This window comes from Antechinus flavipes, chromosome 2 (assembly GCF_016432865.1).
Source record: "Antechinus flavipes isolate AdamAnt ecotype Samford, QLD, Australia chromosome 2, AdamAnt_v2, whole genome shotgun sequence".
In the NCBI taxonomy this organism is placed as follows: Eukaryota; Metazoa; Chordata; class Mammalia; order Dasyuromorphia; family Dasyuridae; genus Antechinus; species Antechinus flavipes.
The window spans coordinates 1,195,624-1,221,268 of NC_067399.1; the positions used below are offsets into that span (position 1 = coordinate 1,195,624).

The window sequence follows — 25,645 nt, forward strand, 5'->3', positions numbered from 1 at the left end:
CCCCTAAAGAGAACTAAATTACAAGCTTCTCTCCCTCTTCAACCCTAACTGATTTCCCTGACAAGGGGTTCTAGGTCCAAGAGAAGATATGATCTCTTATTTTGGGGACAACCATTGAAATGGACAAAGGACTGGCCTCCCCTCCCTTCCCCTCCCTCATGCTTAGGCCCAGAGAAGGGTCTGCTCAGCTAGATTAGGGGACTTCTTTTGCACTTCAAAGTATCAGATCAACAATGCTCCCAAGGATATCTGTTCCATGAGGGTGGTCACCTAACCCTGATCCCTACCTATGTTAAAATATCTGCCATTGTATCTTTCCTCCTGTAAAGTTGAGTCACTGTTTAATGTCAAAATATGCCAGCAAGGGTGAACAAAAATGCTTATAAGGCTGCCTCTACTTCAGTTGGGCACGGAACCATGCCAGAATCCTACTGGAGGTCCGTCCTGGCCATGCACACTATCTAGGCCAGTTATAAATAAATTATTTCTAAATTATGAATTACTATGGCCGTCTTGAATTTTATTGCCTGGGATATTTCACTTGGAGGTCCCCCAAGATAAGCCTTTGGCTCGGTCTGAGGGCCAGTCCCTCTCCCTGGAGGGCGAAAAAGATTATGGATCCTATTACTAAACTTGAAATTCTAAAATTAAAAGGAGAAATTAATAATATAGAAAGTAAAAAAATCTATTGAATTAATAAATAAAACTAAGAGTTGGTTTTATGAAAAAAACAATAAAATTGATAAACCTTTGGTAAATCTGATTAGAAAAAGGAGAGAGGGAAATCAAATTAGCAGTCTTAAAAATGAAAAAGGAGAACTTTCCACTGATGAAGAGGAAATTAAAGAAATAATAAGGGGTTACTTTGCCCAACTTTATGCCAATAAATTTGATAACCTAAGCAAAATGGATGACTACCTCCAAAAATATAGGCTTCCCAGATTATCAGAGGAGGAAGTAAATTGCTTAAATAGTCCCATTTCAGAAAAAGAAATAGAACAAGCTATTAATCAACTTCCTAAAAAAAAATCCCCGGGACCAGATGGATTTACATGTGAATTCTCCCAAACATTCAAAGAACAATTAGCCCCAATGCTTTATAAACTATTTGAAAAAATAGGGAATGAAGGAGTCCTACCAAATTCCTTTTATGACACAGACATGGTACTGATACCTAAACCAGGTAGGTTGAAAACAGAGAAAGAAAATTATAGACCAATCTCTCTAATGAATATTGATGCTAAAATCTTAAATAAGATATTAGCAAAAAGACTACAGAAAATCATCCCCAGGATAATACACCACGCTTAAGTAGGATTTATACCAGGAATGCAGGGCTGGTTCAATATTAGGAAAACTATCAGTATAATTGGCCATATTAATAATCAAATTAACAAAAACCACAGGATCATCTCAATAGATGCAGAAAAAGCATTTGATAAAATCCAACATCTATTCCTATTAAAAACTCTTGAGAGTATAGGAATAAATGGACTTTTTCCTTAAAATAATCAGTAGCATCTATTTAAAACCAGCAGTAAGCATCATATGTAATGAGGACAAACTGCAACCATTCCCAATAAGATCAGGAGTGAAACAAGGTTGCCCACTATCACCATTACAATTTAATATTGTATTAGAAATACTAGCTTTGGAATAAGAGTTGAGAAAGAGATTAAAGGAATAAGAATAGGCAATGAGGAAACCAAATTATCACTCTTTGCTGATGTTATGATGGTATACTTAGAGAACCCCAGAAATTCTACTAAAAAGTTATTAGAAATAATCCACACCTTCAGCAAAGTTGCAGGATACAAAATAAACCCACATAAGTCATCAGCATTCTTATAGATCACTAACAAAACCCAACAGTTAGAGTTACAAAAAGAAATTCCATTTAAAGTAACTACTGATTGTATAAAATATTTAGGAATCTATCTGCCAAGGGAAAATCAGAAACTTTATGAGCAAAACTACAAAACACTTTCCACACAAATTAAGTCTGATCTAACCAACTGGAAAAATATTAAATGCTCTTGGATTGGGCGAACAAATATAATAAAGATGACAATACTACCTAAATTAATCTATTTATTTAGCGCTATACCAATCAGACTCCCAAAAAACTACTTTGATGAAATAGAAAAAATAACAACAAAGTTCATATGGAAAAACAAAAGGTCAAGAATTTCAAGGGAATTAATGAAAAAAAAATCAAATGAAGGTGGCCTAGTTGTACCAGATCTAAAATTATATTATAAAGCAACAGTTACTAAAACCATCTGGTATTGGCTAAGAAATAGACTAGTTGATTGATGGAATAGGTTAGGTTCAAAGGACAAAACAGCCAATAACTTTAATAATATAGTGTTTGACAAACCCAAAGACACCATTTCTGGGATAAGAATGCACTATTTGACAAAAATTGCTGGGAAAATTGGAAATTAGTATGGCAGAAACTAGGCATTGACCTACACTTAACACTACACCAAGATAAGGTCAAAATGGCTTCATGACCTAGGCATAAAGAATGAAATTATAAATAAATTGGAAGAGCATAGAATAGTTTACCTCTCAGACCTGTGGAAGAGGGAGGAATTTATGACCAAAGAAGAACTAGAGATCACTATTGACCACAAAATAGAAAATTTTGAGTATATCAAATTGAAAAGTTTTTGTACAAACAAAACAAATGCAGACAAGATTAGAAGGGAAACAATAAACTGGGAAAACATCTTTACAATCAAAGGTTCTGATAAAGGCCTCATTTCCAAAATATATAGAGAATTGACTCTAATTTATAAGAAATCAAACCATTCTCCAATTGATAAATGGTCAAAGGATATGAACAGACAATTCTCAGATGAAGAAATTGAAACTATTTATAGACATATGAAAATATGCTCCAAATCATTATTAATCAGATAAATGCAAATTAAGACAACTCTGAGATACCATTACACACCTGTCAGATTGGCTAGAGTGACAGGGAAAGATAATTTGGAATGTTGGAGGGGATGTGGGAAAACAGGGACACTGATACATTGTTGGTGGAATTGTGAACACATCCAGCCATTCTGGAGAGCAATTTGAAACTATGCTCAAAAAGTTATCAAACTGTGCATACCCTTTGATCCAGCAGTGTTTCTACTGGGCTTATATCCCAAAGAGATACTAAAGAAGGGAAAGGGACTTGTATGTGCCAAAATGTTTGTGGCAGCCCTGTTTGTAGTGGCTACAAGTTGGAAAATGAATGGATGCCCATCAATTGGAGAATGGTTGAGTAAATTGTGGTATATGAATGTTATGGAATATTATTGTTCTGTAAGGAAGGACCAATGGGATGAATACAGAGAGGACTGGCGAGACTTACATGAACTGATGCTAAGTGAAATGAGCAGAACCAGGAGATCATTATATACCTCAACAGTGATACTGTTTGAGGATGTATCTGATGGAAGTGGACCTCTTCGATAAAGAGAGCTAATTCAGTTTCAATAGATCAAAGATGGACAGAAGCAGCTACACCCAAAGAAAAAACACTGGGAAATGAATATAAACTGCTTGCATTTTTGTTTTTCTTCCTGGATTATTTATACCTTCTGAATTCAATTCTCCCTATGCAACGAGAAAACTGTTCGGTTCTGCACATATATATTGTATCTAGGATATACTGTAACCTATTCAACATGTAAAGGACTGCTTGCCATCTGGGGGAGGGGGTGGAGGGAGGGAGGGGAAAAATTGGAACAGAAGTGAATGCAAGGAATAATGCTGTAAAAAATTACCCTGGTATGGGTTCTATCAATAAAAAGTTATTTAAAAAAAAAAAGATTATAGATCCTAGGGGATGGCCACCAAGAGACCTTCCTCGGCCTCTAGTCTTCAGTAATCTCTTTCCTGCAGACCAGGAGAGTGAGACCCAAATTTTGAATTCTTTCCAAAATTGCATAAAGCATTCTAAAAGCCAGTTCTGGTTATTTTGAGGGGTCCCTGCAGCTGCAGCTGCCTAACTATCCTGCAGCCACCTGTCTGGTCAGTTGAGTACTCCTGTACCTGTAGCAATTGGGCCTAGCTGGACGCATTGTTTAACCGTGACCCTTGCTGGCTCTTCATGGGATGCCAAAAATCGTATGAGTCCTGACCTGGTTCTGGAAGACTAGTCTGTATGTTCTGTGTGTTCTGTATGATTTGTCTGTCTGTTTTGTTGGTTTCTGTTGGTTGTGGTCTATGTTCTGTGTGTTCTGTGTGATTTGTCTGTCTAAAAGCTTTGTTAAGAACAATGTTGCAACGGTGCTGAGTAACTTTTAATCTGTTGCACTAATTCGTAAGCAAAAAGCAGCAACAGAATTAAAAAAAATGTAAAAGGTGAAAATGGAGTTCTGCGTGTGTCTCTGTGTGTGTTTGTTTGCTTTGTATTTTGTGTTCTGTGTTAAAAGTTAGCAAGCTTGTAAGAGATAAGAATTCAGCCTCTGTGTTGCAGGCTTAGAAAATATCAAGAAGTTTGAAAAATCTTTCTCTCTCCCCCTCTGTCTCTGGCTGACTGCAGCAGCCTGTGAGAAAAAGGGAGAAAAGGGGGAGAAAGGAAGAAACAAAATAAATCAATCAATAAATAAATAAACAAACAAAGAAATGAATGAATGAATAGATAGATAAATAAATAAATGAATAAATGAATGAATGACTGAATAAATAAAAAAATAGATTGAAAAGGATTTGAAAGTTTGGAAAGTGTATATATATATATATATATATATATATATATATGCAGTGTGCTAACATTTAAAGAAAAGAAGTTTGAATGGAATATCTAGGCATTCTCTGTGAAGACAGAGAACAGCATTAAACGGGCTTGCAAGTTCACAGAAGCCCCTTTGGATTCTGGAAGGGAAAAAGGGAAGTCAAGGTGAAACAAACTTCTCTCTGGGGGCAGAGGTCCTGGAAAAAGCCCCTCATCTGTTTGCTGATTTAAGAGCTTTGTTAAGTTTTAAGAACAATGATTAAGAAATGTGGGAATTGGTTATTTGAAAATTGCTTGTGATTTAAAAAATTTTTTAAACTAATTTGTAAAGTGAATGGAATTGGCTAAGTCTTTCCTGGAAGGAATTTGATTAAGAAGTTTGGGATGGTTCTGAAAAGGAAAAAAATTGTGAGAAATGATTATGCTATAGTCTTTGCATGCTAGATTTGTTTATTCTGAGTATAAGATCTTGGCATCTGAGTATTGATAACTTTCTTACTAAAAAGGAAGAAAGAAGAAAAAAAAAAGAAAGAAAGAGAGAACAATAGAATTTCAATTTAGCCTGAGCTCAGTCATGGAAGCTCTACCTAGCGATGCTAATTACTGTCAGACAACACTCAGGTAGAATAAGAAAAAAGCATTTGTAAGAGCCCTGTATTGGTTTGGTTCAGAGTTTGTTACCTTCTGAAATATATTGAGTTTATTTGTTAATATAAGTTATATTTTAAATCCAGTTCTGCTGGACATGTGTGGGTTTTATGGAGGTTTGGGCTATTCACTATAGTGTGACTCCTATAGGTTTTTGAAGGAAAAATAAAAGAGGAATGGAGATGATTTGGGAAGGACTGATTTGCAGGGGAAATTAGAGGTAAGTATGGTTTTAGGAAGGTGAAAGAAAGACTTTTGGGAGTAGGTGAAGAGGTGGGGGAGGGAGCCATGCACCCCCACTGTCTTCTGCTACTTTACCAAAGGAGCATCTGGTAGGAAAGTTCTTTAAGGAGATTGTTCAAGTATGTAGCTAAGGAGAAAGAGAAAGTTGGAAATGGGTGGATTTGGGAAGAAACCTGATGTTGGGAAACTGATGGGCTAAATCTTGAAAATGATCCCCATGTAGAAAATTGAGTAGGGAACCTGAGGGAAGTTTTTTTTTTAGGGAGCAGGAGTGGGGGAAGGGTGGTCACGTGGAATCTTCTCCTCCCCTCTCCCTCTCTAAATGTGTTCCTGCTGTTTTTTTTTTTTTTAATCTGATTATGGCCAGTTCAGCAAACTGTGGTTTTTAAAAGCATGCTTACTTTTAGATTAATTAATTGAATATTTGTTGGGTTTTTTTTTTTTTTTGATACATAAATGTTTTCTTGGTTGAGGAATGTGGTCATAAATGTGATCCATACTTTGGTAGGAATATTTCTAAAAGTTTAATTGCTACTTTTAAAAACCTTCTTGAATTCTTTGGTTATTCTGTATAAATTTAAATTGGTTGTATTAAGTCATCCTGAGGTTATTAAAGGGCCTCTAAAAATAGTAGTTTTTTTCCTTTGTCCTTTTTAAAATGTTTCTCTTATGGACAATATGCAGTTTGGGATGTTTTTCTATGTATTGGATGTTTTAAAAGCAAAATTATGTGTATGTATAATGTTCACTCATGTAACATCTACTTAGATATGATAATTGGTCTAAGTTGTGAACTTACTGAGACAAAATTTCTTTCTGTTGTTACTATAAGGTTAGGGTAAATCTTTGTTTAAAAGTTATCAGAAATTTGATTAATGGCATCTGTTATTGGAGGTAAAATTTTGGGGGCTTAGAGTTAATTAGTTAATGCTATTTGGGAGTTTTAAAGCTCCACCCTCTGACAGTTACTGGGACAATTGATTGATAAGCAGTTAAAACTCAACTGCTTATGTTATGTTATAGTTATGTTCTTGCATTTTTCCTTCTGTAACTGATCTCTCTGATCAGAGCAATGGTCAATAGAACTGTTAATGCAATTCAATTATGTCATGCCTTGCTATTTTCAGTCTGATTATACGTAATCATTGTATCCTAAATGCTTGGGCAACTATTTCGCCTGGTCATCTGTCTGTTACTGGATATTTGTGTTTTGTTTCTTTAAGGTTTCTACATGATAAGAGGACAATTAACAGGGAACTGTGAGACCTCACTGATGTTACAACTTGGGACTGCACCCATTTGCTTAGCTTGTAAAGCAAATTCATCTCTTCACATAGGAAACTGCTGGCCAATTTATTTTGGCCTCCTCATGTTTTGCAGCAGTCTGGTGAACTGAGTCTTTCTATCTGAGACTGATCTAATCTGTATGTGTTAGATTTGTGTTTTTGTTCTAGATTTTGGTCAAATTACAGATATTGGCTTGCTTCTGGAACCGGGATCAGCTTTGATCAGCTTTGATTGTCAGCATGATGCATCCACTCTGCATGGAATGAGAGCCTCATATCATTTGTCAGCCTGGAGCAGCAGTTTGTACATGAGACCATGGACTGGACCCTGCATCGAGTGTACTTTGGACTGATATAAGAGACTTTGGGAATGGTTGATGACTGACTGTTAAACCTTGCCTGGATCATCTATTACTGTGTGTTTAAGATTTGGGATGGGATTTGTTAAAACTATGTAATTATTGCTGTTATGTTTGAGGGATTTTTAGAAATGCTACTGTACTAGTCTGTTATGTATAGGGATTTTGATTTGCTCTTGGTATTTGTATGGGGAATAGTCATTTGATAATTCCTTTCCATGAGGAAAAAAAAAGGGGAGGAAGAGATAGAACATTGGGGAAACTGTTATATTTTTTTCAAAATACCTGAAAGAATGGGAACCCCTACCTCCTATTCACTTTGCCTTAGGCACTTCTGCCCCACCCCCTATCTCACTAGTTCAGATTGAATTTGGATGTTTTAGCTTTAGAATCCCTTATTTTGTTAAAATTGCCCTGGCAGACTCAGTTTTGGGGATTTTTTTTTTTTTAAGAAAAGTTTTAGAAATCAGACCCTGTCCTGGGACTGGCAGTCTCTCTGATCTGTTTTTCTTCAGTCCTGTAACCCCAGTTCATTAATTAGTACCTCAGCATTTCAAAGGACCTTGTTTGATATCAGGCATCTAAAAGTTTGGGGTTTGCCTGCCGAGATGGTCTAACTGTGCATAATCTGCTCTGCAATCTGATCCTTTCTGCAGCCTTGTCTGTTTTCTCTGGTCAGGGACAGGAGAAGCTACTACAGCCTCACCCTTCTCCCCTGGAGAGATCTGCCCCTCTGCATGGGCTTGAGCCTTGTCCCCTGCTGCTCTGTAAGCAGAGACTGAGTTAAGTGCACAAATGACCACAGACCTAACTCACAGCGAACTGTCCATCTCAAACTGGATTCTCTGGCTGAGATGGTGCTCCAACTATAGATGACCTGACGTGCTTGCAGCAGGGAGCCTTTAAGCAGCAGAGTAACTGCTGTTAACTCTGGGGTTATCAGGAAGAGACTTGTCCTTGCATTTTTCTAGTTTTATTTAATGTTGGGCCACAGTTCTCTTTAATTGTCCTGACTCAGTTTCCCTAATTGGTTCTGCCTTGGTTTCCCTAAATTGTTCTGTCTCAAATTTCCTTGACTGTTCTGCCTGATCCTCTTAGTTGCAAACTCTGCTTCTGGATCATTAAGGATTGCTCTAAGGTTATAAAATGTTAATGTGAGACTCAAGGGGGAGTCCAGATTTCCTGGCTCCTATCAGAATGATCAGTGTCTCCCACCACGCTGTCAGAACCAGATCCAAAGTCTGTTCCCACGCTCTATGTTCTGACTCTGCCCCTGCCTTGGTTTACCCCTGTGGTTGTACTATGTGTGTGTATACGTCATTGAGAACTCACATTCACCACTGGATACTTTGAGATGAGAGTCCTGTCCAGTCAATCAGACTCTCCCGTTGATAGAATGTTGGGAGCTCTCTGGTCTCTGTCTTGCCTCAGTCTCTCCGGCCTTACATTTGCCTTGTTAGTTCTCAGGTCAATGCAGACATTAGGACCCTAGAGAGTCTCCTTACTCATCTAGGAAGGTTAGTGGGCTCCCTGGCAGAAGTTATGTTACAGACGCACCATGGGTTAGATCCGCTGTCCATGAAGCAAGGGGTCTGTGTGTAGCACTGGGAGAATCTTATTGCTTCCATGCAAATTGGTTGGGTGTCATTAGGGAATCTCTTGCTTCTCTGTGTAAGCACTTAGATCTTCGGGAGGCCAGTCGTGAGGCTTCAATCAGTCACTCTATGACTGGCTGGCCACCCTCCTCGGGAGGTACAGGCCCAGTCCTCTTGTTCCTTTTCCTCCTCCTCATAGCTCCCGGCATAAGAAAGTGCCTCATCTCTTACGTTCAGAACGGCATACAGACCCTGGAACTTTTCGCTCTTAAGGTGGCTTACTCCTGGTTGGCCTCAGATGAGTCACAACTATGAACATAAAAAAGGGGGAGTGAAATGGCCTCTCCTCCCCTCCCTCAGTCTTAGTTTAAAGGGCCCAGAGAAGGGGCTAGATTAGGGGATTTCTTTTGCACTTCAAAGTGCCAGATCAACAATGCTCCCAAGGATATCTGTGCCATGAGGTGGTCACCTAACCCTGATCCCTATCTATGTTAAAACATCTGCCATTGTATCTTTCCTCCTGTAAAGTCCAGTCACTGTTGTGGGGAATAGATAAGGTGAAGAACTTACAGGAATGTATGAATTCTTTTTCTGTATTTTATTATTTCTGTGTTTCTGTATAATATGTGCAGGCTCATATCTACTTGAGCCTTGGCCAGCTAGAAACATATTTACTTAACCTGAGCTGATGACATTTATTGGTATTTGACATTTATCAATATTTAGTCTATTAGCTGAACCACTGTCTGCTTGATTAAGCCTGAAGGCCTGACTTTCTGTTTCCTAGAAATCAGAAGATTTCAGGGAAACAGAAACCTTCCATTCCAATCTCTCCAAATAGCAACAACCAATTAGATGCCTCCCCCTCCCCTTCTCAATGCTCTCTTACTTGTGAGGTAATTTCTTGTATAAAAGCTATGTATCTTTACTACTTTTTGAGCCCTCCTACCACAAGCTTTCTCTTTCTTATCTCGAGATGGGATGGCTCATCCTCCGGAGGTTTTCAATAAACAACTTTTCTGCCTTCTGCTGAGTGATCTCTGAGTAGTCATTTTGGATAAGGGTCTTCTACATCCCTCACAGTTGGAGGCTCGTCCAGGATGGGGTCTTTGGGGGAGACGGCTATGTGCACCCCGAACAGGGACAGGCGCCCACGGAGTAGTTTTCTCCATGGTCTCTGGCTCTGGGTGAGCAGCCTCCCTCCCCTCTTAGACAATGACCCGAGGCAAGGATACTCAGTGGAATGCAGAATTGAAGATTGAAGGAAGTAGAGTCCTGATGGCCGGCATTTGCAGCCTGAAAAGAAACATATGTTCTCAAGGTAAAGCTCTTGGGAAGTCTGGGGGTTTATTGGCTGGGTCGAGGGAGACCCTGAGGGATTAGCCCTCTTAAATTTATTTTTGGTGTGGACTACTATTGACCCCAATGATAAAGGACTTTTCCTAAGGAGGCTCTCGGGTGGCTGTGGGGGCGTGAGGGTAATGTAGGGCCTCTGCCTGGGTGTGAGGGTAACATAGGGCCTCCGCCAACACCTGGATCAGGTCAAGGGTGGTATAGAAGCAGTCCAAAAATTTGTATCAGGACGTTAGCTAGGAAATTCAAGACTGGAATGAACTTCCTAGATATACAAGGGAAGAAAACTGGGAGGATATCCATCCCAGAACTATTTGGGTATATCAGACTTAAATCTGTATGTAAAAGGTGAAAATAGAGTTTTGTGAATGTCTGTGTGTATGTCTGCTTTGCATTGCCTTTGTTCTATGTTAAAAGTTAGAAAGCTCATAAGAGATAAGAATTCAGCTCTGTGTTACAGGCTTAGAAAAACATCAGGCTGAATTGTGGGAACTGGAATTCATTCAGAGTAGCAATTCTTTCAGAGTGGCTCAGAATGTATTGGTCTTAGAATTTGGGAACTAGTTTTGGGCTTCTCAAGAAAAGAAAATCATTTTTCTCTTTCTCTCCCTCTGTCTCTGGCAGTGTCTTTGCAGGAAGGGGGAAAGAAGGGGAAAAAATAAAAACATAGATTGAAAGTTTGGAAAGTTTTGAGAAAATAGAAGAACAGTGGCTATCACTCCTGTAAACAAGGAACCTGTTATCAGGACTCAGCCAGAAAAAAAGAATTCTCAAGGTAAAGCAAGGATTGGTGCTTAACTCTTTCCTGGTTACTAAAGAAAAGAAGTGGGAACGAAGTATCTAGGTAGATTTTAGGAAATTTCACAAACTGAAGTACTGGTTAATTTTAAAATAACTTTAAATTGGTGTGTGTGTTAAGATTGGAAAATTTAAGATTGGAACTAAGAAACTACAGATATTGGAAGGGAGGAATAAAAATAGAATAAGAGAGGTAAATAGTTGAACACAGGGGCGTCCTGACTTGTTGGACCTGTGAGAAAACTAGGCATACTTCTAAAGAAAAAAATTTTTTTAGGAAAAGAAAGAAAAATCATTATTAGTAAGTTTGCCTTCATGAAATTAGAGAACAGAAAGTTTAAGAAGACTAAACTGGGTAATTGTTTGTCTGCAATATTTGATTAAGAGTTTTGGGAATTTACTATATTTTAAAGAGGTACTATAATTTTGAAATTGCAATAAAATTAAAATTGGGGAAAATAATTTACTGTTGCCTTGCACATGTTAGATTTATTTTGAGTATAAAATCTTAAGAATTCTTCGAATATTGTGGCCTTTACAACTGAAGAGAAAAACTTTTTTTTTTTAATTTGGTTGGACTTCAAATTGAAATATAGGTTATTGAACAAAATGCCAGTAGCTTACCTTAGGCGGGGCTCGTGTTTGTATCTCCCTATTTAAATGGTATGTTGCTTTTTAAAAGTATTAGGTAATTTGTAAACTATATTATAAGTTTTATGAAATTTGATTCAAAATTAATTGTGAATCTTGAAGTTTAAAGTTTTTTTTAAAAAGGTGATTTAAAGACAAGAGAAAAGAGATTGATTTACAAAAGCAATTAATAATTTAAATAGAGCATCTAGTCAGAAGTATTTCAGAGAAGATTTGAGCAAGTAGGCATTGGGAGGAGAGAGACAGAGACAGGAGAATGAAGGTGATTTAAGAAGGATTGATTAGTAGAAGCAAATGATTTCAAGAAGAAGTCAGTGGGAAAAAGAAGGAACTGGTTGGAAAGGGTAGTCACAGAGAGATGGCTGTGAGATGGGATGTGTTTTTTTTTTTTGCAGGGGAAAGCAGCAGCTTTCCTTTGGCTGAAGAAAACAAACGGTTATTTAAAGGTACAAGCTGCTCTTACAAGATGTTAATTGATTGAATATTTGTTTCTTTAGATAAATAATGGTTATGAATATTAAAGAATATGATCAGAAATGTGGTATATAGTTTGAAAGAGTTATTTCAAAAAGTTTAATGATGTTTTCAAGAACTTTTCAGATTCTTTTATGTGAAAATAGAAAGTTTTAATTAACTGTATTGATGCCAATTATCTGAAAAGGGACTATAAGAATAATAGTTTTTGCCTTCTTCCTTTTGAAAATGTTTTTGTTGTAAACCATATGTAGTTTAGGAGTTTTCTGTGTATCGAGTGTTTTAAAAACAAAATGATTTAAAAACAATTTATTCAAGATGCAACATCTACTTGGGTATATAAGAATTGTGTGAATTTTCTGGGATAAGTTTCTTACTGCTACTGATATAAGGTCATGGTAAATAACTGGGATTTATCTGAAACTTTGGAGATAAAATTCTTTGGGCTTATAATTAATGCTATTTGGGAGTTTTAAAGTTCCACTTTCTGATATGCTGAAGATTGAGTTTTAGTTGCTTATATTATGTTATAGTTATGTTCTTGCATTTTTTCCTCCTGTGACTGATTTCTATGATCAGAATAATAGTTAATAAGAATTGTTAATGCAATTCAAATATGTCATATGTCGCTGTTTCCAATTTGGTTATATATGTAATCATTATATCCTAATATTTAGGCAAATTCGTATTTAACCTGGTCATTTGTCTGTTACTGAATATTTGTGTTTTGTTTTAAAAAAATTTTTTTTAATGATAAGAGGACAATTTACAATGGTCTGTGAAACCTAACTGCTATTTATTGGGACTATAGCCATCTGCCTGTCCTGTGAAGCAAACTTATTCCTTCACATAGGAACTGCTGGCCAATCTATACTGGCCTCCTCACATGTTGTTATATAGTTCCAAAGTGTTCTAATCTGTATCTGTTAGATTTGGTTTGGTTGTTCTAGATTTTGGTCAAATTACAGATTATTGAACCTCTTCTGAGACATGGATCAGCCCCTCTGAAGCTTAGATTGACACCCTGCTTGGACTGAGAGCCAGTTCTTCGCCCATTTATCAGCCCAAAGCAGGTAAGATTGAGACCATCTCCCGTGTTCCTGATGTAATTTGAACTGATATGGGGGACTTGGGAATGGTTGATGAATGATTGTTAAACTCTGACTCAGTCATCTATGACTGTGTTTAAGATCTGAGATGGAAATTGTTAAAAATGGTAACTGTTGCTGTTAAGGAAGTTATAATATGTTTATAATATGTATGTTCACTTCAGAATATGTAATTGTTTGAGGTATTTGATTTGATTTGATTTGATTTTAGGAAACTCCTCCTATACTAGACTGTTATGTATAGGAACTTTAATTCACTCTTGGGATTTATATGTGGATGGTTATTTGACTATTTACTTTTTTTTTTTTTTGATAATTCCTTTCCATGAGGAAAAAAAAGGAGAGGAAGAGATAGATAGGGAACTAGGGAAACTGGTGGATTTTTCTCAAAATACCTAAAAGAGTGGGAACCCTTAGTTTTCTGTTCACTTTGCCTTAGCTACTTCTGCCCCACCCCCTATACCACCAGTTCAGATTGAATTGGAAGTCCTTAAGCAATCCTTTTTGTTTTTACTATGTTTTAGCTTTGAAACCCCTTATTTTGTGGAATTGCCCTGGCAGACTCAGTTTTGGGAACTATTCTGTTTTTAAGAAATCTCCAAGACCACCTAACACTATGAACTGTCCATCTCAAACTGGATTCTCTGGCTGAGATGAGGGCTTTTGTATTGCTGATAACTCTGGGGTTGTCAGGAAGAGACTTGCTCTTGCCATAAGTCCTTGCATTTTCTAGTTTCATTTTGATTTGTCCCACATTGGATTGATCAAAATTATGGTGCTGAGACCTCCCAGGTTTCTAGGGGAGATAATTCAATAATTCAAATATTCAGAAGAAGTGTGTGTAATGTTGTGCCTCAGTTTCCCTAGATTGTCATCTTTGTTTATTTATCTTTGTATTTTTATGTTTGCCAAATGCCAATCTGTTCTGTGATAACTGGTTCTAAGATAGTTGGTGGAAGCAATTTTTATGGTATGAACTTATTGCAATCAGTGGTATTATCCTATTGCCGCTATGTCTATCCTGTATAATTACATTAGTAACCAGAATAGTTCAGTGGTCCTTATCAAAGTATTGTATACAGAAGATGCTATTAAAATGATGATTCTTCAGAGAAAAGACTGGAATGTATTAAAGAGAGATGATCTTGATTGTGAACTTGATAAACAATGTATAGATATACTAACTGATTTTGAACAGTGTGTAAGTTCTTCACAGAAATATGATAAAAATCATTTACATATTAGAAGGGGGGAGTTGTGGGGAATAGATAAGGTGAAGAACTTACAGGAATGTATGAATTCTTTTTCTGTATTTTGTTATTTCTGTGTCTCCCCTATGACCTGCACAATATGTGCAGGCTCATATCTACTTGAGCCTTGGCCAGCTAGAAACATATTTACTTAACCTGAGCTGATGACATTTATTGGTAGTTGACATTTATCGATATTTAGTCTATTAGCTGGACTACTGTCTGCTTGATTAAGCTGAAGACCTAACTTTCTGTTTCCTAGAAATCAGGAGATTTCAGGGAAACAGAAACCTTCCATTCCAATCTCTCCAAATAGCAACAACCAATTAGATTCCTCCCCCTCCCATTCTCAATGCTCTCTTACTTGTGAGGTAATTTCTTGTATAAAAGCTATGTATCTTTACTACTTCTTGAGCCCTCCTACCACAAGCTTTCTCTTTCTTATCTTGCGATGGGACAGCTCATCCTCCGGAGGTTTTCAATAAACAACTTTTCTGCCTTCTACTGAGTGATCTCTGAGTAGTCATTTTGAATAAGGGTCTTCTACATCCCTCACACTGTTTAATGTCAAAATGTGCCAGCAAGGATGAACAAGAATGCTTATAAGGCTGTCCCTACTTTAGTTGGGCATGGAGCCATCCCAGAATCCTACTGGAGGTCCATCCTGGCCATGCACACCATCTAGGCCAGTTACAAATAAATTATTTCTAAATTATGAATTACTATGGCCAAATTGAATTTTATTGCCTGGGATATTTCACCATGGATGCTGGACCAAGAAGGCCAGAGGAGCTACCCTCCAGGTGAGGGAGGAGAAAGCAGGTGTAAGAGAGTTGTGGTTACAAGAGGCTTCTAGGAGTTACCAAGAAGTAAGTGATAGACTTGGGGGAGAACTACCTAAAAATTCTTTTTTAAAAATATTTCTTAGCAGGGGTGTCCTGGGCTGGTCAATGAATCTGTTTCACTGTCTGTAAAATAAAGAGGCTGCACTCTATGGCCTGGTAGGTCCCTTCCAGTGATCATGTAGGATCCTATAAGAAGTCACTGTTTGGGAGTTGGGGGCATGAAATTCTCCTGAAAGAGTCCAAAGGGATAAGGTGATCCAAGATGAGCTTATTTCTTCAAGTCAGCAAACACTGAAGGGCTGCCATATGCCAGACTCCGGGCTAAGCACCAGGAGCAAAAGGAGGAGCAAGGGACGTCCCCTGCTGTCACAGAGGTCACAGACTGGTGGGGCAGACACCACCCCAACAATGAGATAGAAACCCGCTGTGGGCCCCGCTGTGCACAGGATACACGGGAACTAAATGGAGTGATTTACTAACTCACTAGTTAGGGAGAATGATAATGGTTTAAGGAGAGTAGAATTTTGGGAGAGAATAGTCAAAATGCAATAAAATAATGAGTAGAGGAGGGAGTAGTACTTATAGAGGAGGACAGAAGAATTCTGAACCAAGGACATTTAATTCTTCTTCTTCCTTGTTCTTATTCCTCATCATACCGTTTAATGCTGAATTTAAGGGTAGTTTGCCTTAAGGTCTAGTCTGCTTGTAGAGGGTCAAAAATCACAATTACTGAGGAAAAATTAAATACAATCCAGTCTTGATTTAGATTTTCCCAAGAGTCTTTTGCTTCCAAAAGTTCAGAGCGTGCGTTTCCTTACTTAGGATTAGTCTGCTGAGGTAGTTTCAAGGCGGGGGGGTATGTTGGGGGGGTGTCTTTCTGCTAAGAAGGAGAAGGGGGTGAGTGTGGGAAGGGAAAAAGTGACGGAGGCGGTGGGGAAGAGGAACTCTCAGAGATGAGCAGCCTTGGCGGGGGAAGGGGGGGTGGTGCGCGGAGGTGTTGCCCAGGTGCGATTTGAACATTGAGGAGGACTTGGGAGTCTGGCAGGAGTTTAGGTCAGAAGATCTTTGCGTGTTGGGGGCAGAACTAAGGTAGAAGAGGCACTGGGAGTCCTAAACTCCAGACCCTCGGTGTGATTGGAGGAAAGGGTTCAACCGTCCTGGGGGAGGGACGGAGCGGGGTTCTTGGAAGCAGGAAGACCCTCCCAGACAGGGATGACCAGAAGCAGGAAGTGTGCGTTTAGATCCCTCTCCATTCCCTGCTGCAGAAACTGCTCTGCCTTCCTTGGGATTTCCGGTGTCTCCACGTTTTCCCCGGTAGCTCAGCTCTCTCCCCGTTTTCCCCAGGAGCTCAGATCTCTCCCTTTTTTCCCGGGAGCTCAGATCTCTCCCCGTTTTCCTCGGGAGCTCAGATCTCTCCCCGTTTTCCTCGGGAGCTCAGATCTCTCCCCTTTTCCCCGGGAGCTCAGATCTCTCCGCGGTTTCCCCGGGAGCTCAGATCTCTCCCCGTTTTTCCCGGGAGCTCAGATCTCTCCCACTTTTTCCCTGGGATCACGCGACACACAGGAAGCCACGCCTGTACTTGTAGCTCCGAGGTAGGTCTGAGCCTGCGACCCCCATATTTCCTGGCTTTCATGGCTGCCCTTACCTTTGGATCTCCTCTTCTGAACTCGTGGTACATGACCTCCGGCTCTACCAGGAGCACACCTTTTTACCACGGGTGTCTGTTGCATGAGCTCCCCCACCCCTAAACCTTTTCCAGACTCCCAATCACTTCCCACACTTGGCCAGATTTCCCATTGGTTCACACTTTCCCACTTTCCCAGACTTCAGACTTTGTCCTCAGAAATCCGGGAGTCCTAATTTCAGCCTAAGCTCTCCCCGAAGTTCCCAGCAGTCCTCCCCAGCTCCTAGGTAGACCTCGGGACAGAATCTTCTTGCTTTCCCAGGCCCAGCGGTCCATCAAGAGCACTCCTCTTACTCCAGTGGCCCTGACCTCCCTGCCATGAAGTGTACTGGCCTGTCTTGCCTCCCAGACCCTGCTCCCCAAACTTCCTGCTTCCTTGGCTCCTTTTCTCTTTGAGCCCTCAGAGTTGAATCCCATTCTAGATTTAGTCTCCCAGGCTCTGGCTTCCCCTGATCATTCCCTGGGGGCTTCCTATCTCCACCTTCCCACTTTCCCTCCCTCCGACACAAAGCTGTCAGAATATTGGCTAGAAAGATAATGTGGGTGTTAGTTCTGTTGAAGGGAGGCGGAGGACCCGGGGCAAGGAGAGCTCTGACTCGGAGCCATGGAGGCTGACAGGTCTCCTCCCCTCGGGACTCCCGAAGCCCCTTGTGCCTCTGGGCTCTCTGTGGGAGGAGGGGGAGAGGAGGGAGGAGAAGAGGAGTAAAAGATGAAGGGGAGCACTCTCTCCCTCTTCAGACCTCCTTCCTCTCCGATCCTAACCCTCCTGCATTGTTTCTCCCCCCCTTGGGCAGGGGGGTTAAGTGACTTGCCCAGGGTCACACAGCCACGTTAAGCTGTTCGGTTTCTGATTTGAACTCGGGCCCTTCTGAATTCAGGGCTGCTGTTCTATGCACCGCAACCCCTAGCGCCCCCTCCTGCACTGCTCTGAAGGGTGCAGTCTCTCCCCTGGGGACAAGACCAGGGCCTTTGTAACTCCGGGAGGACTCACCCCCCAGGAGTCCCTGCAGGCTTTCCCCTCTTAGAAAAGAGCGGAAAGTCTTCTCCCTCTCTAGCTTCTTATGAGCAAGGACTGGCCCAGGCAGGGATTGGGTCAAAGACAGACACCAAAAGTGGAGTGAAATTAGAACAGTTTTACTATCAGACTCCCAACGATCAGTCTCCCAGGCTATGAACACCACTGCAATCACCCTGGGATCAGGATGAGGGGAAACTGCTCTTTTCTATGCAGAGGCAAAGAAGGGAGGGGCTCTCCTGGAGCTTCTAGCCTTTCTCTTGGTTTTCAGGGAAGCTTAGAATTAACTCCTGCCCCCCCCCCCCCAGGTTAGATGAGTTTTGGCTCTTGTCACTTCTGTGGGTCCTTCAAGGGTGGGAGCAACAGGACCCTGAGATAAAGACTAGGGACCAGAGAGAGAAACTTGACAAAATGGAGTAACTTTGGATGTGTCACTATCTCCAGAGAGCAGGAGCCAGAGGGAATGGGCCCTGGGAGCCTCGGACCTCCTCCCCAGGTGAGTGCCGTCCTTCCCCAGACCCGACCAACATCCGCAGTCCCAGCCATTTCTACAGACAGGGAGGATGGGCTGTGGAGCTGGCAGGGCCTGATGAATGGGTCATTTCCTTACAAAACAGGGGGAAACACAGTAGTCACAGCCCTGCCCTGCCCAGCTGAGTCCTTGGGCCCCTGGCATCTGGGGCACTGAAACATACACACACACACACACACACTATTGGGGGCCGGGGGTTATTACATTACAAAGGACTTAGGACTTCCTCTATTTACTTCATGAGGAAGCTCCATTCTCCAGGGATCAGATCTGCTCTCTTTGGGCCCGCCCAGCCCCCTCCCCACCCAAAGTCTCCTCTTCCTCTTGGTCTCCTGTGACCGAGCTCCCCTGAAGCTCCTGAAGCACAATTTCTCATGGTTACAACTAAATAACATCTCTCCAGGGGTCAGCACCATGTCCTCAAGAAGCCTCAGGAACTGACTGATCAGTGTTCCTCTGTGTGTATTTGTACATGTATATGCACTTACATTCACACTCACACACACACACATACACACTCACACACACACATATACACACTCACACACACACACATACACACTCACACACACACACTGACACACACACACACACTGACACACACACACACACTGACACACACACTCACACACACACTCACACACACACAGACACACTCACACACACACATATACACACACTCACACACTCACACACACACTCACACACACATATACACACTCTCACACACACTCACACACACACTCACACACACACACTCACACACTGACACACACACATATACACACTCTCACACACACTCTCACACACACTCTCACACACACATATACACACTCTCACACACACTCTCACACACACATATACACACTCTCACACACACTCACACACATATACACACACACACTCACACACATTCACACTCACACACACTCAGACTCACACACACACACTCACACACACACATACTCACACACACATTCACACACACTCACACACATTCACACTCACACACACTCAGACTCACACACACACACTCACACACACACATACTCACACACACATTCACACACACTCACACACACTCAGACTCACACACACACTCAGACTCACACACACACACACTGACACACACTCAGACTCACACACACACTCACACTCACACTCACACACACACACACACTGACACACACACACTGACACACACACACTCACACTCACACACACACACACTGACACACATACTCACACACACTCACACACACACACTCACACACACACACACTCACACACACACTCACACACACACTCAGACTCACACACACACACACTGACACACACTCAGACTCACACACTCACACTCACACTCACACACACACACACACTCACACACACACACACTGACACACATACTCACACACACACACACACACACACTTGCACCCACCCCATTTCCACTGTCTCACTTTTTCACCAGCTCTCCCTTCACTGGGAACACAAATAAAACCAAACAGTCACACAAGGTCCAGTCCGTCTGCACAATGACAAGACCCACTTGCTGAAGGCCTCTTTCTCCTTTGGCACCAGGGCCCGCCCTCCTTGAGGGGCAGCAGCAGCAGCAGCGAGATTCCTCCCTGCTCCTCAGCGTCCTGGTCTTTGTGCTAAGCCGAGGCCGCTGCCATAGGGGGCCCTTCCCCCCCCATGCCTTCCCCGTCACACACAGACACGTGTGACTCCCCTGCAGCCACATGTCTACGGACACAGGAGCTCTGATCAGGGCCTCAGGCCCCTTTACCCCTCAGACAGAACAAGACGCCTTCAGGTACATCCTTTGACTTTGGCCCAGGACTGATCCCTCCCTTCATCTCTCCTCCCCATGACTCCTCCCCCTTTTTCTCCCCCCTTTTCACTGGGGATACATTGCCCTTCTCCATCCGTCTCCTCGTGTCATTTACTCTTCCTTCCTTTGACTAAATGACGGGTTCCGATGTTCCCATCACTTTGTGAAGATGTCTACCTGCAGTTAGAGCAGCCTCAAGAGGGCGCCCCTGGGTTAAAGCGGCTGCACTACTGGGTTAGAGCTGCCCCAAGGGGGCGCCCCTGGGTTAAAGCGGCTGCACTACTGGGTTAGAGCTGCCCCAAGGGGGCGCCCCTGGGTTAGAACAGCCCCAAGGGGGCGCCCCTGGGTTAAAGCGGCTCCACTACTGGGTTAGAGCTGCCCCTTGCTGCTGACTTAGAGTAGCCCCAAGGGGGCGCTGCTGACTTAGAGTAGCCCCAAGGGGGTGATGTAAGTGGCGCCCCCACAGGGACTTCCTCGTTATCACTGCCTGCTTCACTTCCTGACTCCTCTGAGTCTGTATCAGCCATATTGGCCCTTGCCACCCCCTCTTTCCATTGCGGAGCTTTTTGGCCTGGGAGCCTGTTCAGTTCTTTGCTTCCTTCCCGGTTTTCTGAATCATTTGTGCTAAACTTGTCTGCAATCTCCAAAGCCTCCACAAGGGGGCCAGAGGCGGCAGACAGGAGGCACCTCCTCAGGGAGGGGGGAGGGGGAGGAGGCCTTGCCTTGGAGAAGGAGGTGACCTCTCCCCGTTCACTTTCTCCTCCCTTGTCTCTCTTTACTTCCTCTGTACCCATCTCATCCCGGCCTCCTCCTGTACCTTCACCTCCTGCTTCTTCCTCACTACCTCTTCCTGTGAGGTCACATCCAGCTGCTGACATTATTCCTCTTGGCTTTTTCTTCTCAGTTTCTTTACCATAAAACTGTTTTCTATGTTCTGATTATCCTTTTATTCCTTCTGGTTTTCTTGTTGATTTCACCTTTGCTATTTACTATTTCATGACTGGATTTCATGCTCTTTTCTTTTTGATTAGATTGAGTAAAGGTTTTCTTTTTATTTGTCATTTTTTTATTTCCAAATTTTTCATTTCCCTTCTAATTATTACATCTTGTGTTTGTGTTTATTTTGTATTTGTTCATTTATTTTACTACCTTTTTTTTTTTTTTAATAATGCATATTCAATTGATCTTCACTTTTTCTATATTCTTAATGTGTGCTGGTAAGTCTGTGTTTCCCCTGAGGACAGTTTAAGCTGAACCCCAGAAATTTTGGGATATTGTTTAATTAATCATTTTCATTTTCTTTTACAAAGTTATCATTCCCAAGTTCTGTTCTCTGTCACAGATAAATCTCCTTTTAGGTTTGTATTTTTTGTTGGTGATCTCTGAACCAGTTTTTAGTCATATTTCAGTAGGGAATGAAAGAGTATATTGATCATTTCTGCTTTTTTACATTTGTGTGCAGGATCTCTGTATCTCAATGGTTAATTTTTCTAAAAGTACTATGTGTTGAAAAGAAATATGCATCTTCCTGTGTTGTTCCATTCAGAAGATGTCATAAGTCTTTTACCTCAAATTTCTCTAGACATTTATCCATTTTTTCTACTTTATTTCATTCTGCTTGTCTTCATCTCCCTTTTCCCTTTAGTTCTCTTACAGATTCTCCTCCCTCTCTTGCTCTTCAACTAGTCCTGTTCATTGGTTTTCTAATTGCATCCATTTTCTTTCCCTTTCTAACAGGGATCTTTCCCTCTCCTCTCTGTCCATCTTCCCTTCCTGTTTTGCCTAGATTCTCATTCTCTGAGCTCTCTGCTCACTTGGTCTTTCTTTTTTCCTTGACACTTTATATAATCAAAGCCTCCAAGGTCCCCATTCTGAGGCTGTGCTGTAGGATCTTTCTGCCACTGGATGTTGGCCAACTGCACAGATGCCTCCTTTTCAGAACATGTATCAGGGCAGGTGTTGGGGAGAACCCTGCTTCTAGCAGGGAACATCCCCTCCAGATAATTCATCCTGCCTTGCTGTCCTTTAGTTTTTTTCTCCACATTCTCCTACAAATGCCATCCCTATGCCCATGCTTTGCTTTTCCTCCAAGTGCTAGTTTTCCCCAATAGTGACAACTCCCTCAATCCCAAGACTAATAGATTTTTCAGGCACTTTAGGTCCCCTATCTCCTATAAGAATTTTCATCAGTGGAACCCACCTCCTAAATCAAGTCTCCTGCCTTTCTCCACCTTGTCCAACTTCCCACCCTCCTCCCCGACTCCCCATGTGGTTTTCTTCTTGGCAATCTCAAAAACTATAAAAAAGCAATAAATTTCTCAGATATACAGAAGTGAAATAATAGATTAAAAGAAATAAATTATAAAATGTGGCTTATACATAGTCCATGATGAGGTCAGGGTAGCAATTCCTTGTTTGAAATAAACATGTGTAAAATTCACGATGGCCGTTCTCTTTGGCAAAAGCTGGTTTATTTAGGAAAAAAGGTTATAGATAAAAATGAATATGTAAAATAGGCACAAGGAGTGGGAAATATGAAATGCAGTTGGAAAAGCAAAAGGATTAACAAGGAAAAGACTTTGGAGGAATTCATTAAAGGGATATGCCATGTGGTCCTAGGATGTTGTTCCATTATGTGTTCCATAATAAGTCATTTCTCAGCTTTATTTCAACTGATCCCAAATTCTATCAGTCTCTTAGTGACCAAAATCTCAAGAGCTGACCCTGAGTCTTAGAAAGCCTATGCCTTTGGGCAAATCCCTGCTCTGAGTTTCAGTTTCCTCCTATAAATTGAAGGGGGTTGGATTCTACTTCTGAAGAGTCTTTCAGCTCCACATCTTATGACTTTTGATGGTTTAGGAGATGGTGACATTCAAGGATGTGGCTGTGGACTTCACTAAGGAGGAATGGGGTCTCTTGGACCCCTCTCAGAAGGAGCTGTACAAGGAGGTCATGGTGGAGAATGTCAGGAACCTGCTTTCCCTGGGTAAGGGCACTTCCTCTGAAAATTGCAAGTCTGCAATCAAAGGGAAAATCTCCATTCTCCAGGGTGTAAGATCTGGGGATGGGGGAAAGAGAAGGGGAAGTGCTGATCTTTGCCTTGCATGATAGGACCTCGGGATGTCCTTTGTTGTTCCTGAAGCTCTCTCTTACCCATTCTCAGTTCAAAGATTAAATCAGTGGAAGCATCTCAAACATGGAACTAATCTTAGGGGTTAACCTCTATCTGGACACCAATTTTGTCTGCAAAATTCTGAAAATATCTCATGCAGTTTTTCCTTTCAACTCATTCCTTTTGGGGATGGATCTAGTATTTGGAATATTCTTTTTTACAAGCATCAATTTGTAGCTCAAAGCAATTAGTTGGCCCAGAGTATAACAAGTCTCTCTTTAATCTGCCTTAGTATTGCCTTCAAATTCCAGCAAAAAGTGGTGAGAAACAGGTAGCTAGGTAGACATTTCCAAGTGGTGGGAAAGGAATGAAAGGGGAAAAGCATTTATGTTTACCAATGATTTGCCTAGTGCTGTGCCATATGCTTTCTTTACAATACATTCACATTCTTCAAGAACAACGTCCATCAAATAAGTTATTTTTCTTTTTCTAAGTACCTAAATTAATGATAAAGGCAAATCAAGAAACATGCCATTTGCATCTAGAGAAAAAAACTAATAAATAGAAATAAGGTTTTAGTGTTCTGGTTAGTTTTCAGGTCTTGGAGCAGCCTTTGTTTCAGTGGAGTAATCACCACCAAGAATAGGCAGGTATTAAAGTCCAAAATCCAAGTTCTTTATTGTCTCCTTGCCTGGGACCTGGGCTAGTTTGGTCTCAATGTAGGAAATGCAGGAGGACAGGCCAGGCAGCACGGTAGTGTGAGATAGAGCGAATCTCTCTGAGTCTGAGGACTTATGTTCCAACCTCCAGTCACCACAAAGGTGGACAATAGAATGAATCTGTCTCTGAATCCCCATTGGCTGCTTATATGCTCTGTTATAATTACATCATTATAGATGTGAATGTTGTAGAACTATATTAAGTACTAAGTACATGTACTGAATGAGAGAACTGTTAATCACCATGCTAAACTAGATAACCATTGTATTATTAATTGCACTGAGTTAACACTTTGTAAGACTGCTTGTTTCAGATACATAGTTCTGGCCCATAACATATGATTATCATAATTTTACATAAGTGTGTGTGTGTGTGTGTGTGTGTGTGTGTGTGTGTGTATGTGCATATATTTATATGTCTGTGTATTATTTAAGTATGTGTAAAACTGTCTATATAATGGCAGCCATCTCTAGGTTGGGACAGGCAAAGTGAAGGGAAAAAATTTATGTGATAATTTTCTTGTCTATTTGAAAGTAATAGAAAATTGTACATTGTGGATTTACAATTTCACATGCACTCATCTTTTTTAATGTACTATGATATGGAAATGTTTGTTTGTAAATTAAAAGTAAAACAAAATATTGTGTCACTTTATCCAAATCTTAACTTTCCAAGTAGGGTGATACTGTTATCCCCATTTAAGAGTTGAGGAAACTGAGAAAAATAGAGTTTAATTGACTTGCCCAGAGGTGCACAGTTAGTAATTGTCCTACACAGTTAGTAATTGTTCAAGGCTCACTTCAAACTCAGGTACACTTGACTCTATGCCCAGGACTCTCAACTGAACTACCGACTCTCTTTAAGTTATGGAAAATGAAAACTATGGAATGAGTCTATCCTTCTGTTAAAAAAAAAGGCATACTAAGTTCAAGGTCCCTCTTAATCAGGCCAGAGTCTGCTCCTACCCACTCTTTTTCCCCAGGTTTAGGATCAGAAGTTTCTGCCAGAAGGGAACCTCATAAGACAGGAGATGGGAGGAAGGGCCTTTGGCTCTCTCTCAGAGGAAGCTATACAAATAGTGGGCACGTCCTGTCTTAGGTGACATGCTTTACAAGCCCCAGTGGGTAAGTATTGATGCATATGTCTGAATATCAGGGGCTGAATTTCAGCATGGAGCAGCTCTGGATCCTCTTCATTTCCCTATGGAGAACTAAGTGACCAATATCTCTCCATCTTCTTTCTAACTGATCATGCTCAGGGCTTCCAGTTTTCAGAGAAGAAGTGACCTCTTATTTTGAGCAAAGGGAAGCACTGTGGATGCTGGACAAAGAAGGCCTGAGGAGCTGCTCTCCAGGTGAGGTGAAAGCAGATGTATGATATCTGAGGTTATAAA

General features: G+C 41.0%; 1 protein-coding gene and 1 long non-coding RNA gene across 2 annotated transcripts in view; both read left to right on the forward strand.

Annotated features, from left to right (window-relative positions):
* The window catches only part of LOC127547244 (zinc finger protein OZF-like), a 170,947-nt gene that overhangs the window by 75,008 nt on the left and 70,294 nt on the right, over positions 1-25,645 (forward strand). The gene's annotated exons all lie outside the window — the stretch shown is intronic.
* LOC127547252 (uncharacterized) overlaps positions 18,500-25,645 on the forward strand; it is a 67,663-nt gene continuing 60,517 nt past the window's right edge. Inside the window, exon 1 of the long non-coding RNA XR_007950111.1 lies at positions 18,500-18,547. This is a non-coding gene — a long non-coding RNA (uncharacterized LOC127547252). The remainder of the gene's footprint in view (positions 18,548-25,645) is intronic.